Source organism: Carettochelys insculpta, chromosome 4 (genome assembly GCF_033958435.1).
Source record: "Carettochelys insculpta isolate YL-2023 chromosome 4, ASM3395843v1, whole genome shotgun sequence".
Classification (NCBI taxonomy): Eukaryota; Metazoa; Chordata; order Testudines; family Carettochelyidae; genus Carettochelys; species Carettochelys insculpta.
Genome location: NC_134140.1, coordinates 131,833,080 through 131,846,895, shown reverse-complemented (window position 1 = coordinate 131,846,895; position 13,816 = coordinate 131,833,080). Strand labels below are relative to the sequence as shown.

Genomic DNA, 13,816 nt, shown 5'->3' with positions numbered 1-13,816 from the left:
AATGGATGCTTTTAACACAATCCAGTCACACATTTTGCTTATTGTTTAGAAAGCAGGCAGACCAGTGCACAGATGAAATCCTTCAACTGACTTGAAGAGAGAGCAGCTATTAGTGATATCATTTTCTGACTTAAATTGAACTGGCTTTGCTTTTGGATTGGGGTGATTTTACATTCCGCAGAAACACTGTATTGAAGCAGGAGAAAAAAATCTATCACCGTGATCGCCTCTTTTCGACAACTCTAGCATGCATAGCTGTGCCAGCCCACATTCTAGCCAATCCTTGCTAAAATAAAAAACATGCTGTCATTCTCCGGCAGGTTTCCATATGAACAGAAACAAAAAAATTTGCTAGCATAACCCTCTGCCTTATAAAGAAATCTTTCTCTCGACAATTCTGGTAGGCAGCACTTATATTTCTGCTTTTCATCTATGTCTGAGTTTTGGAAACAATAGCTTATGTATATTTTATTTCAGGAAACTGTTTTAGAAAGATAACTGCTCTGAAAAAGTTGGCATTCTGTCCACTTTGAGTCTGACTTCTTATACAGCACCAAGTCAGTTACCTTTATGGTAGAATTACAAATGCTGTGACACTTTTGATTGTTGCCGAAGTGTATGTTTGCAACTTTGCATATAATACAAAACATACATTTTTATATGTACTTTAAAGTTGTTGTGAGGATGTTGTATTTTTAGGAACCTTTCAGGAAATGTTGCTTTCATTGTTGGTCATCCTTGTCCTGTTTTCCACAGCTTAAAAGAAAAATTAAAAAAAAAAAAATCCAGCTGCTTCTGAAGAAGGGAAGCTGACTCTCTTCCTTTGGGGGAGGAAGCCTTGATTAGTAAAGCAAAATGTCATCTGGACAAATTATTGGTATTTAATCCAGATTCTAAGATGAATTATTTAAAAGCTTTTAAAGCTTTTAAAAATTCATTTGCATAAACTATAGTTACAAGTTGTTTTTTTTTAAATCTGGAGACTGATGAAACCTGGGAACTCAGAGAATTACCAAATTACTGGTACTTAGCTAGAATGCAAGATATTTATTTGACTGTAAATTAGTATAATAGGTTATGCATGTTTGATCATGAGTAAAATTTTCAAAATTACCTAAATGACTTCATGGCCCATGGCCCATTTTTTTTAAAAAGTGACTTATACCTCCTAAATAAGTCTAAATACATTTGCCGTCCAATACTTAGACTGCTAAGGGACAGATTTTCTAGTTATTTAGATCCATTGAAATCAGTTGGAGTTAGATGCCTAAACACCTTTAAAAACCAGGCTGTTAGTGACTAAATTCATTTTGAAGATGGGACTTAGATGCCTAAGCTGAGCTGGCTGAATATGTCACGGAAATATATTTCCTCCAGAAAATGCTGCTTTGTTAAGATTGAAGATTTTCCATAGGAACATGTGGATTCGGATACGTTCCATTCAGATGTCAAAATGTTACATTTTAATTTTACACTTTGACTTTTTTTTCATTTAGATATTTATTTTGAGATTATAATTTGTAAAATAAAAAAATTGAAACATTTTGTTCCAATTTCAATTGACTCAATGCAATATTTTTCTTTAAATGACACCCTCCAAACCAGTATAAAGATAAATTTTGACATGTTGGAATTTCCCATCATCTGGAAATTCCAAGTGTTGACCAGTTATACTCCTAAATCGCTTAAACACTTTTGTAGACTTTACCGCCAGTCATGCTTCTGTTATGGAAGTGAACTGTCAAAGAGTTCATGTACCTAAGGTTGGAGTTGGGAGTGAGAGAGGGAAAAAATTGTTTCTTTTATATATGCACAAGTGACAACATCCTTTTTGGAACAAAACAACTCTCCCCCTTCCCACAAAAAATTATCAGATATGCAAATACAGAATTTTGAATATGGAAAACTTCCCTTTGTCCTCCTCACCAGCCTTTTATAATAGGCATTCTCTGGCCATCTCTGAGGGTCATCTGGTCCTTTCTACAACTATTATGAGCTAGTACAGCTCTCCTTTTTTAGATTGTCATGAAAGTGAGCAGATGAGGTCTGATTATTATGAGTCTTGAAAATAATCTAGAAAAATGAACCAGATGTCTGAGATTTAGGGCACTCAAGAAAAAGACTGCTGATCTGAAATAATGACAAGTTTTAAAAAGTCCAAATTTTAGTGGCTTCTGCCCTCCCTCTACATTCTGCTTGCAGTGGAAGTGGCAGTGGGAGGCACCTGGGATAGGAAACAGCTACAGTACCTCTAATGACTGTATCATCAAGCAGTCCCACTATGCATGGGAATCTCCAGCTTATTGAAGCATCCTGGAGAACCCATCCCTTTATCACAATCCTGACTCTTCTTATTGTTCTTTAAGGGACTCTTGTTATTGTTATTTAATTGTTTGTAAAAAGGATTTTTAATGAGTATCTACTGTAGAAGCTTTTTTCAAGGCAATTACTTTAATTCCATGTTTTCAGCTGCAGGTGAAATGTTGATTGTGTGATGTATAGTTGAGTGCAACTCTAAAAGCGTACACAGTGTTCCACTCAGCATGTAGGGACAGTCTGTTTTTTCTGTATGTGGGCATGGCTTCTGACATATAAGACCTATTCATTTCCAGGTACTGTAGGTGTCTTGTTCATCAGTGTATGCAGAAAGGCTCAGATCTGTAACAGCCTCTTCTATATTTTATCTTCCATTCCCAAAGACCACAGAAGTCAATGGGAAGGCTTAAAGTTAGGTGTGTGCTCAAGTACCTTGCTGAATCAGGGCTTAAACCCTGGCATTAGATGTATAATCATGGTCAATATTTCATCCATGTTCTGGCACACACCCTTGTACACTTAGCTTCTGGTACCTTATCATGTAAATTTGCCAGAATGTCTAGAACCTCTGGCATAAAATGCACTGACTCAGCATATGCAATGTAAAGTACTCATAAATTAGAATTGCTTTTACAAAGCCATCTGCTACAAGGACAGCACTTGACTATAAACCATGAACAACAAACCTACTTCCCCAGGTGAACTTTAAGTCCCTCATTTTCTACAGATCCTGCTTCTACTAGCTGAATTATTTCTAGTCAGTCCACCCTGAATTCTGGGTTAACATCACTCCTGGCTCCTAAAGGGGCCGTAAATTTCCTTTCTTGATTGAGTTCATTCAGTCTTTCCTTGTGCAAAATCACACTGCAGAGGCAAATAGAGTAGAACAAAACCAAAGAACATTTATAATTGATGGATGCCTTTACAAGACCATCAGAGACCAAACTAAAAATATACTCAAAACCCATTCATGATGATCATCCAAGTCATGTTAGAAACCGAGTTTCACTTGAATTCAATCATTTTGTAGATGGGTGGCCCCTGATTTGAGTCCCAAAAAGGACTGGATAACAAAGTATTCTCTTTTAACAGAGTGAGAATGATGGAAACCCACCTCTAAGCCTCAGACTTCTCAGGTAGCTCGTGGATACATTCGTGATGTTGTTCCACGAATATTGCTGTATGCTCTTCCTTTTATGTGGTGCGGGTTACCTTGGACTGGTGGCCCAGCTCTTCTTCTTGGCATGCAGATGAGTCAAAGTCACACCCACGCATTGACTCCACCATGTGAAATCTAATGAAGGGGTTGGGTCTGCAGCATTCCACTAAGGCACATGTTAGTCAACCATATCAAACTGCAACTTGTTAAACTTCTGGCAATTGCCAACATAAGAATGGCCATACTGAGTCAGACCAAAGGCCGATCTGGCCCAGTGTCCTGTCTGCTGATAGTGACCAATGCCAGGAGTCCCAAAGGAATGAATAGAACAGGTAATCATCAAGTGATCTCTCCCCATCTCCCATTCCCAGTTTCTGACAAAAAGAGACTAGGGACACCATTCCTATCCTTCATGAATTTACCTAGCTCTTTTCTGCATCCTGTTAGAGTTCTGCTCTTCACAACATCCTCTGGTGAGGAGTTCCACAGGTTGGCAGTGTATAGCGAAAAAAAATACTTCATTTTGTTTATTTTAAACTTGCTACCTATTAATTTCATTTGGTGACCCCTAGTTCTTGTGTGATGGGAGCAATTAAATTACTTTTCCTTATTTGCTTTCTGCACACCAGTCACGATTTTATAGACTTCTATCATATTCCTCTCTCCAGTCTCCTCTTTTTCTAAGCCGAAAAGTCCCAGTCTTATTAATGTCTCCTCATATGGCAGCCATTCCAAACCACCACAAAGGCAAGTTTATTAATTTACTCTGGGAACAACTCCAGCCAAATGATTGAGCTAAATTCCAGGTTAGTCCAAACCCAGATTTTGAAAAGTCAAAATGATAAATAATGACTTATCAGAGTCTGGAAACACTGTAATTCTTAGAGCCTCTGATGAGAGGCTGTGAATCGGAAAAAGGCATTTTATAGAAAGGCACCATCATTGTTCCATTCCCATATTTGTTAAAGCCTGCAGTGAGAGGCATACCAAGGCAGACAGAGGCACTTTTTATGTATGTTGGAGAAGGGTGCTCCTTAGAGTTGGGCAGAAGGTGTGCTTTCGCACATGGCATAGTGTGAACAGAATGAAGAAAGTGGCTGAAACTTCCAGAAAAAAACTTTTGAGTTGAATGCAATGGTATCGTGCCACATATATTGGCTGTGGGTATTGAACCTCAGACCTTCAGATGTTAAGATATGTGGTAACCAACACACTGTAACAGACATGTCAACCTCTTCTTGTTGCTTGAACTGCACCTGAAGAGGACAGAGCAATACATGGAGTGGGCTGTACTGAGCTTGGTTTTCAGCTGTCTGTGGTTTACTGGGGGGAGCAAGCTGGCTGAGGCTTTTCTTTTGCATTGTGAGCAGTGTTCTCCTCACCTCCTCCATGTTGCAAACACAACTTGGAATGGTGCAAGTGCCAGGCACTTATCAAGGAACACCCAGGAAAGTATGGGAGTTTCCTCCAGGATCATGGGCATTTGACTCCTTTTTCCCCTTCTTTTAAAAGAATCCCAGTATGCCTGTTGGAAATCTTCCAAAATGCAGCACTCCAAAGATCGCTGGTGAGACTTGCAGGGAACGTACCCAGTGGGTACTAAAGCTCAGTGAGTTTTGCAGAGTAATAGTGTGGACGAAGGACAAAAATCCAGGTTTCTTGACCACAATTCAACCTGACAAGTGTGAATGTGCCCAATTGTCTGGGCTTTGAGCTGTAAGAAAAACAGCTCAAGGCTTTACAAATGGCAGCGTTCTGGTTTGAAGGGTGTCATTAAAATAAAACTTTGTTTTGTAAAGTAACAGGTATGTTGAATTATTTGGGGCAGAAGGACTACACAAAGCATCTAAATGGAGAAACCTTCCATCTCAGAGGGGTCTGCTTAGGATCTGGGAAGTCTTTCCCCTCAGCAGTTGTTTTTCTTAGCCTTAATTGTGAGTGGCTTGACTTTCAGACTTGCTTGCCTTATAACATTCTGATAATGTTATTTTACCTGGGCAAAGTAAATGCTGCAAAAAAAAAAAAAAAGAAAAAATCAAACAAAAAAAACTCTACAGCTAGAAATGCTGTAGCGTGTCACCTTCTAGGCCAGCAACATCTATGGTGCAACATGATTTTGGTTAGACAGATGTCCAGTTATGGGTGTGGCCAAGTTCCCTGGGGTCCCATGAAGTTTTACAGCCACCAGTCCTGGCTCTCAGTGTTCTGTGCTGTTATTTAGCTCTAATTTGCCCCTAACTGTCTTCTAAAACCCATTAAGCTGTGGAAGTGTTGGTAATGCTGCTGGACAATATTGACCCCCCTCTGGTTTGGCAAATTCTCTAGTTTGGCACTGGCCAGGTCCCGAGGGTGCTGGACTAGAGATGTTCAGCCTGTACATAGTTTGTAAAATCACTGGAGCAGGGACTCCTTTAATTAGCTGTACAGTGCCTAGCATGAAGGGAGGGCCTGGTCTTTCACTGAGGTTCTGTAATACTCTTTCATATCTGGCAATCCATCATCCAGAACTCTCAAATAACCAGCATTGTAATCATAAGTAAATGTTAGTTACATTTTCCATAAGTACAGTATAGTGAAAGTGAAAATAAATATGTCAAATAAATACGAATAAATACGTAAAATACAGTATAAGTTTATAGTGTGCAGTACTACTGTTGCTGGTAGATAAAGTACTCTGCATAGATTTTTATTTCTTGTGTTTCTTTAGTATTATGCATTGCTAGGTATACCTTTCTATTATCCAGAATGTTTGAATATCCGGCAACTTCCTATTTCTGGGGTGGCTAGCTATCAAAGAGTTTAGAAAAAATAACAATGATTTTTCGGGGAATTAATTATTTTTTGCTTTTCTTGTGAAAAATGTTTTTGATATTAAAAAGTTGGCTTACTGAAGGGCATCCAGAATGGTTGGCACATTTTCCAGTTGCCACTTTGTTGCCTGTGACAGAGAATTTCTTCAAGAAATGTTTAGGCTGGATCTAGTCTGAGCAGAGTACACTTTTCCTCTACAACTCTGCAACAGACAGTCTAGTTATGGTAAAGTTACAGTCCTATCTCACTAATGGGAAGTCAATTAAATTAGTAGCACAAGGATATAAAGTGTATTGATGGAAGGAAAAGCAGCGTGTTCTACAGTGACTTTTTGTGCCTATTAGAATTAGAATCCCTTCGCAGTATGCTGAATTTAAAACCACTGTCTTTATTTCCAGTTTCTGCCATGGGCCAAAAACCCACAATAATACTTTCATGGTCAAGGATGCACTTTTTGGATTGTTGTGAGAACTACCGTATATCTTTATTTGAGAGGAAAAGATCTGACTTTACCTGTTACTTTGTTTTCTTCCTGTAAGTAATTGTTTCTCTGTGGGAGGAGTCATTTACAGAGCATTTAACACACAGGCACAAGCAGCAACTTCTCTTTCTCCTTGGATTATGAAGGGCTTTTGGTGAAGAATTCTGGCTTCAAAGATTAAGAAGACTGTACAGTAAGATTTTCTTTTTTCTGCAGGGTTATGGTCTGTGCTGTTTTGTACTCCACTCAGGACTGTTAATTTTCACAACTAGGCTTTTTCTGCATTTCATTACTCTGTTGATTCCAGACCAAATGTAGCACAGTTTGAAGCGTCTAGGTGATCAGGGCTGCGTTCACCAAGATCAGTATTCGTGTGCATAATTTATTTTAGTAACTGTACTTCTTATCTAACACGTCCTACTGCTTTGTGACTAGATCAGTTATTACTCCAGGGACAAAATCTCTCAGGAAATGAAGTATGGGATAGAAAAGAGACTTTTTTAAAAAAAAAAAGTTATTGCCTGCAATTGACCAAACACAGAGAATCTGGAATGACTGACAAAACGCTTTTTAAAAGGCATGGAGGCACTTCCATTTTACGGTGTGATAGCAAGTGTTCTGTGCTACATGTTCATGTTATATGCAAACTAAGCATTATCTGTCGAGTTTTATAAATGCACATGTGGCTTCAATAGCTTGTGCACTAGGAGAAAGGCCCAGATCCTCAGCTGATGTAAAGCTGTAGCTCTCTGACAGGCCCACCGACAATGGGGACCAAAGAGGCAACTGCATCAGGGCCCCGTGGATTTAAGGGGGCTGGGGCTGCAGCTGCCCCCGTCCCTTTAAATAGTACTGCTCTAGTAGTGTGTTAGGACTGCAGGGAGCCTTGGAACTCAGATCCATGTAGCTGCAGGGTGGGAGGGGGTGTCAGAGGTTGTAACTATGTGAGTGAGCAGGGAGGGGGAAAGCTGGGCTGAGAAAAGAAGGAAGGAGCTGAGCCCTGGGGTAAGGTTGGGCATGGGCTGCAGGGAGCGAGGACCAAGCTGGACAGAGGAATCTGGCTGGGAAGGAAAAAGAGCAGAGAGGTGGAGCAGAGGTAGACATGGATGGCTGGGAGAAAGGAGCCAGTGGGGGCACGGGACGGCTGGGGAGAGCTGTGCAGGGGTGACTGCGGTGGCAGAGATGAGGCACCTTCATGCAAGTGGAGAATGGGGTTGCAGCTGACCAGGGGCCCTCTGAAGGGTAGTGCTGGGCGGTAGGGCAGGGCTTGTGGCTTTGTCCAAAGGAGCAGGGCAGGGGGCCCTTGATTGTGCTGTCCCGAGGCCCAGAATTGCTGTCAGTGGGCCTGCTCTCTCTCTTAATCTCTCTCTCTCTTAATCTCTCTCACACACACACGCACACACACACATGTTGCCCCTCCACAAATAGAGATTAAGCGCAGCTTCTCTTATCTGGATCCCTTTTACTGGGATTTCCAAAGCTTTAGGAGGAAAAAGTGAGCGGTTACTTGGCATGGTGCCAGGGCAGCCAGGACCTGAGAGCTGTGGAATGAGAGACATTCACTGGAAGAATTACACTACTGAACCTGCTAAAATATTTAACATTCTCTGTGTCCCAGGGGCTGGGTGTCTGCCCTGCCCTGCCCTGCAGATAATATTCAATTGGTCATTGGATCTTCAGTGAAACAGCTACAGTTTCACTGGCAGCTTTTTCCTCTGGGCTGGCTTGACAACTTCACAGTGATAACATTAGATCATGTGATAAATGTACTATTCTCATAAGAACATAAGAATGGCCATACTGGGTCAGACCAAAGGTCCATCTAGCCCAGTATCCTGTCTGCCGACAGTAGCCAATGCCTGGTGCCCCAGAGAAGGTGAACCGAAGACAATGATCAAGCGATTTGTCTCCTGTCATCCATCTCCTGCCTTCGACAAAAGGCTAGGCACCATACCTTACCCCTTGCTAATAGCCATCTATGGACCTAACCGCCACATGTTTATCGAGCTCTTTTTTAAACTCTCTTAGAGTCCTGACCTTCACAGCGTCCTCCGGCAAGGAGTTCCACAGGTTGACTGTGCGCTCTGTGAAGAAAAACTTTCTTTTATTAGTTTTGAACCTGCTACCCATAATTTCATTTGGTGTCCTCTAGTTCTTATAGTATGGGAACAAGTAAATAATTTTTCTATATTCACTTTCTCCACACCATTCATGATTTTATATACCTCTATCATATCACCCCTCAGTCTCCTCTTTTCTAGACTGAAAAGTCCAAGTCTCTCTAGCCTCTCCTCATATGGGACCCGTTCCAAACCCTTAATCATTTTAGTTGCCCTTTTCTGAACCTTTTATAACGCCAATATATCTTTTTTGAGGTGAGGAGACCACATCTGTACACAGTACTCAAGATGTGGGCGTACCATAGTTTTATATAGGGGAAGTAAGATATTCTTTGTCTTATTCTCTATCCCTTTTTTAATTATTCCTAACATCCTATTTGCTTTACTGACTGCCCCTGCACACTGTGTGGATGTTTTCAGAGAACTATCCACTATAATTCCAAGATCCCTTTCCTCATCTGTTGTAGCTAAATTTGCCCCCATCATATTATATGTATAATTAGGGTTATTTTTCCCAGTGTGCATCACCTTACACTTACCCACATTAAATTTCATTCTCTGTACTGCAGTAGTTCCCAGAGAGGCAGATTAAGGCCTCTTGGTGCTAAGGGCTATACACCATAATGAGAAAGAGGTCTCTGCCCCAAAGAGCTCACAGTCTAAACTGAGGGAATCCTGCTCACTGGAGGGTGCGTGTGCCCCAAACTTGTGGAATTAGAGGTATTTGTGCCTCTCGTGGGAAAGGCGTTTGGGCCATTGTAGAGACGAGGTAGAGTCAGCGGCCTGTCTCAGTATATCTGCTGGGAAAACCATGCAGAATCTCTCAGCCTCCAGTGTGTTCTCACAAATAGCCACTAGTGTGGTCCACTGGCCCTCTTTGGAGCTGCCTTTGTTTCTGTTCCATGCTCCTGGGACCAATCCGTCTGCTTCAGCAGTAAGTCCCACTCAGATTTCCACTGGGAATCTTGCTTTCTGAGGAGAGAAGGAAGCCAAGCTGCCCTCCCATTTCCATACTTAGAACATCCCTCTGGGCCCATGCAGCCATGCAGAACGGGACAGCAGAGCTGTGGCTGCTCACTCTTCCCTGTGACAGTGTTCACCATGCGGCTCTGTGTGGTTTTCTTTCTGTGATTCCATGGTTGGTATTTGGAGTCAAAATGCAGATCTGAGATGCACGGCTCACTACTTGGGTTTTTACCTCCTGAGACAAATGCCTTGTCATTAGAACTGCTTCTAAAACACCATGTGCTGGGAGAAAGCAGCAGGGAAGGGTTACCCAGAATTCCAGGTGAGCAAAATGTGGCCCAGAAGCTGCTGCTGAGCACTGCCTTGTGCCATTAACAGACTTATTGATTATAGAGAGCCTAAGTGCAATATAAGGTCCTACTCACATGGGTGGGAGTGACCACATCTGGCTCTGTGCTGAGAGCAGTGCTGTCCGCTGCTTTCTGCATGGCAGGCTAAGTATAAAAAAACATCCAGTAAACTGTGCTTAGGTAAACTCTTCCAAGCCTGGGCTAGCTACACAGAGTAACAGGGGAAAATTTTCCTGCACATATTGGGTTAAATTAAATTAAAGCATCAACAGTTTCATTGGCTAGCCATGACCATTGGGATGTCGTTAGTGCTTCTTGCTTTGGCTAGACTAATACTACTGTCATGCTATCCGGTGGGGCTGACCACTGCAAGTGCCTACTTCATGGCAGACACCCCAAACTGATGGTATGCCCTATAATTAGATATCCAGCCAGTAACAAATGTGAGCACCTGCCAGTCTTACCACAGAGTCTCAGACAGTCCCCTTAGATTCTTGGGTCTAACTTATGCTCCAGGCAAGCTGGACTGTGGGAAAGATGTTTATTTACACTAAAAATCACATATAGTTGTTTGTCCCCAGTCACAAGAGACCGGCCACATACTCCAGATCAATTGGTACCCTAGATCTGACCCCAAAGACAACACTGGTAGCCGGTTCTGTAGTAAACTAACTAAAGGCTTATTAGCTACAAAAAATACAGCATTATGAGAGGATAAAGCAGGTAAAATATATGTACATGTGAGTCATAATCCATATTTCCAGATGGTAGCAGATATGTGGTAATCTGCCATTAGTCTCTCAGGCCTAACCAGAATAACCCCAGGGTTCTCTGTCTTTTCCTTTAACTAGGATCCAGACAGTCCAGAGATGGAGCATCTTTCCCCGAATCCATATGTACAGCTGCTTCTTCCAGAAAACAAACTGACAGGGTCATTACATAGCCTTTGACAGAGAGCGAGGAATGAATAAAGAGACTCTCACCTCTAATCATCGCTTGCTTTAAAACTAGTGCTTTTCTGTTAAAATTCTCCATCTGCATTCCACAAGGCTGCTTTCTCATTTAGCGGCAATTTAGTTTTAGGGACATATATACAGGTAAATATTTGCTGTTACATTATAGTGGGATACAGATAAATGAAAATAATGCCAGTAATACCCTGTTAGTTTTCTTGAAGTTTAAACACCAGTTATACTCTTATACATTTAATAATCACTTTGATTTGTACTAATACACAAGTAAGCTGGCCTGGGGTTTTGGCACGAGCTGGTATCTGGTCTGCTGGAATCGCAAGTACTTAATGCAGTTTGATACTGAGCACTGCAAAACACATACATTTTTATGTCATCTTATGCAAAAACTGTGATTGTATTGCATGTGTGCTTCAGCTCAGGCCCTCAGCTGGTGCAAATTTGTGTAGTGCCAACAAAATCAGTGGAGCTCCTATTATTACACCTGCAGAGGCTATGGCCTACATGTCTAAAGGTGTGCCTCCACAGCAGTCAGAGGTATGTTTGCAAGAGAGGGGAGGAGTGGCCATCCTTTGGGTACCTCCTGTCCATATGTGCATGTTATCTCTGCATACGCTGGAGACACTGCTGCTCCCATTAGTGAGGGAAGGTCACACTTCCCCAGTAGATTCCTAGGGTCTTGATGCCTGCACTGAGGTTCACCTGATCTTTTCCCGGGCTAAACACTCAGCATATTCTGTGGTCTATTAGGCTTGTCCTCGCAGAGCTCCCCCTCTAGCTCCTGTTCTAAGCTTGAGAGCTGCTCCCCAGAAAATGGTACCCTGACCCAGAGAAAACTGTGGATGCTCATTTTATTTCCTGGTGGCAGCTGTACAAGCAAGGCAGCAGAAATAGATCTCCTGGCCTGCAGCCCTTGACTGATCTATGAGAGCTGATCAAGAAATTGAGCTAATGAAAGGAGCTGCTACATTGTAAATGATAGAGGAACCACAACTATTGTGTGTTACCGGTCCCACACATACCCGCTTCCATACAGCACGGGTCAGTGTGATACTATGGTGTAGTTGCCGTGGCATCCATTTCTCGCCTGCCCTTAGAGTGCTAGTTTGGTGAACAAAGCCGTTCAGACTATATTGTGTTCTTGAAGTGCAAGGAAGGATGGATGTTTGACAAATGAGATTAAAAAAAAAAGGAAGATGATGACTGAGGAGGAAAGACACCCCCAGACGAAGAGTTGCATATTCCAGCAAGCAGTGCTGCAGATGCATATTGGAGCATCAAAGCTGGAAGGGCTCTTTAACTTAAGCCCTAGTCTGCTGTCTCTTTGAGAACTAAAACGGTGTATTTATTTAAGCCATGGAGATGTAATTTTGGTTTATGCTCTGTTAGCACAATTAATCCTTTCACTGAAGCTCCGTGTATGCCAATGCAGTCAATGGACTGATTGTGCAAAGTGAAGCGTATGTACACAGCACTGTTTTATGTACTACATTCTACCACTTCCTGCCCTCGCCTCCCTGCCCTCTCCCTTCTTGCAGTCCTTTGACCATGTATGTTGGAGAGTTAAAAATGCCCAAGTTAATTTCCATGCCTTGAATAGCTCCCTTGCATTTCAAGAGACTGGCTTTCACAGTGCATTGGTAGGAAGCAGCTGCCTTACAGCCTCTTGCAGAACAAAAGACAAATTGAAGAAGTAGGCAGTTGACAAATGTGAAAGGAATGAAGAGGTGTTACCATGTTGACAGCACCTAGTACAGTATGTGCATTTTCAGTGTGGGTGACAAAGTCAATTAAAGAAGAGATGGCTGTGGCCAAGGAAGGATTAGCTGGAGCTGGGTGAGCTCTTTTGAGAGAAGACCATTGAGAAAAGGCAAGGGGAGTGAGTTTGATCCACAAGCTCCTCTCTCCGCTCTCTTCTTACTGCTGTGAATATTTTCGTCTGCTGCAACAATTCTCCATTGAAATCACTGGCATTTTGTGGGAAATCTTATAAATATTTTATCAGCAGTTCACTGTCCCTGAAAAAGTAGAGCTATATTCACAGTCTTCCCCGCAAACAAACCCACATGCCTAAGTGACACCTCACAGCTGTTAAATACTGATAAAAACTAAAAAGCCAGTCACTCCAGTGGAGAACTGCTGTAGAACAAGGCTCCAGGCACAACAGAGAGATGGAAAACCAAGGTTCCGACTACAGGTAGCTTTTATATATTTGCTTGTGGCTGTGCTTGCATGACAATTTGACATCTGTCCCATCTGCTTTCTATCCAGGAATGAGAGTGTGGGAGGTGGCATGAGCCAACCGTTCATAAACTCTGCCTGCTGAAATTCATCTTGAACCTGTAACATTTTCCTCCATTATTTAAGAGAAAGTGTATATCTAGCCCTTTTAGATGACTCCTCCCAGTCTGACCAGGGGACATATGTGGGGCCAGGCTTCCATTCATCCTCTGTAGTATGGGGCGTGGATCACATGCTGGCATATCTCACCTAATCCATTCCCTTCTGTGGCATGGACCTCCAGCCTTGGTGGCACCTTGATCCTTCCTGTTCTCTGTCTGTGGAGCACAGTTTTATTTCCTGGGGATTGAAATGTTTTGGTCTAACTAAAGCCCTTGGGTTTAATGTAGGGCTAGGAGGAT

At 42.1% G+C, this 13,816-nt stretch overlaps 1 protein-coding gene across 4 annotated transcripts in view; it reads left to right on the top strand.

Moving 5' to 3' along the window:
* Window positions 1–6,684: 6,684 nt before the first annotated feature.
* Window positions 6,685–13,816, top strand: part of CSGALNACT1 (chondroitin sulfate N-acetylgalactosaminyltransferase 1) — a 46,769-nt gene continuing 39,637 nt past the window's right edge. For 3 of the 4 annotated variants that reach the window (XM_074993854.1, XM_074993851.1, XM_074993855.1), the window contains exon 1: window positions 6,685–6,960. The gene's annotated coding sequence lies outside the window, so the exon portion shown is untranslated. Of the gene's footprint in view, window positions 6,961–11,216; window positions 11,301–13,816 lie in introns of those variants that run through there. The other variant, XM_074993852.1, reaches the window with a different exon arrangement.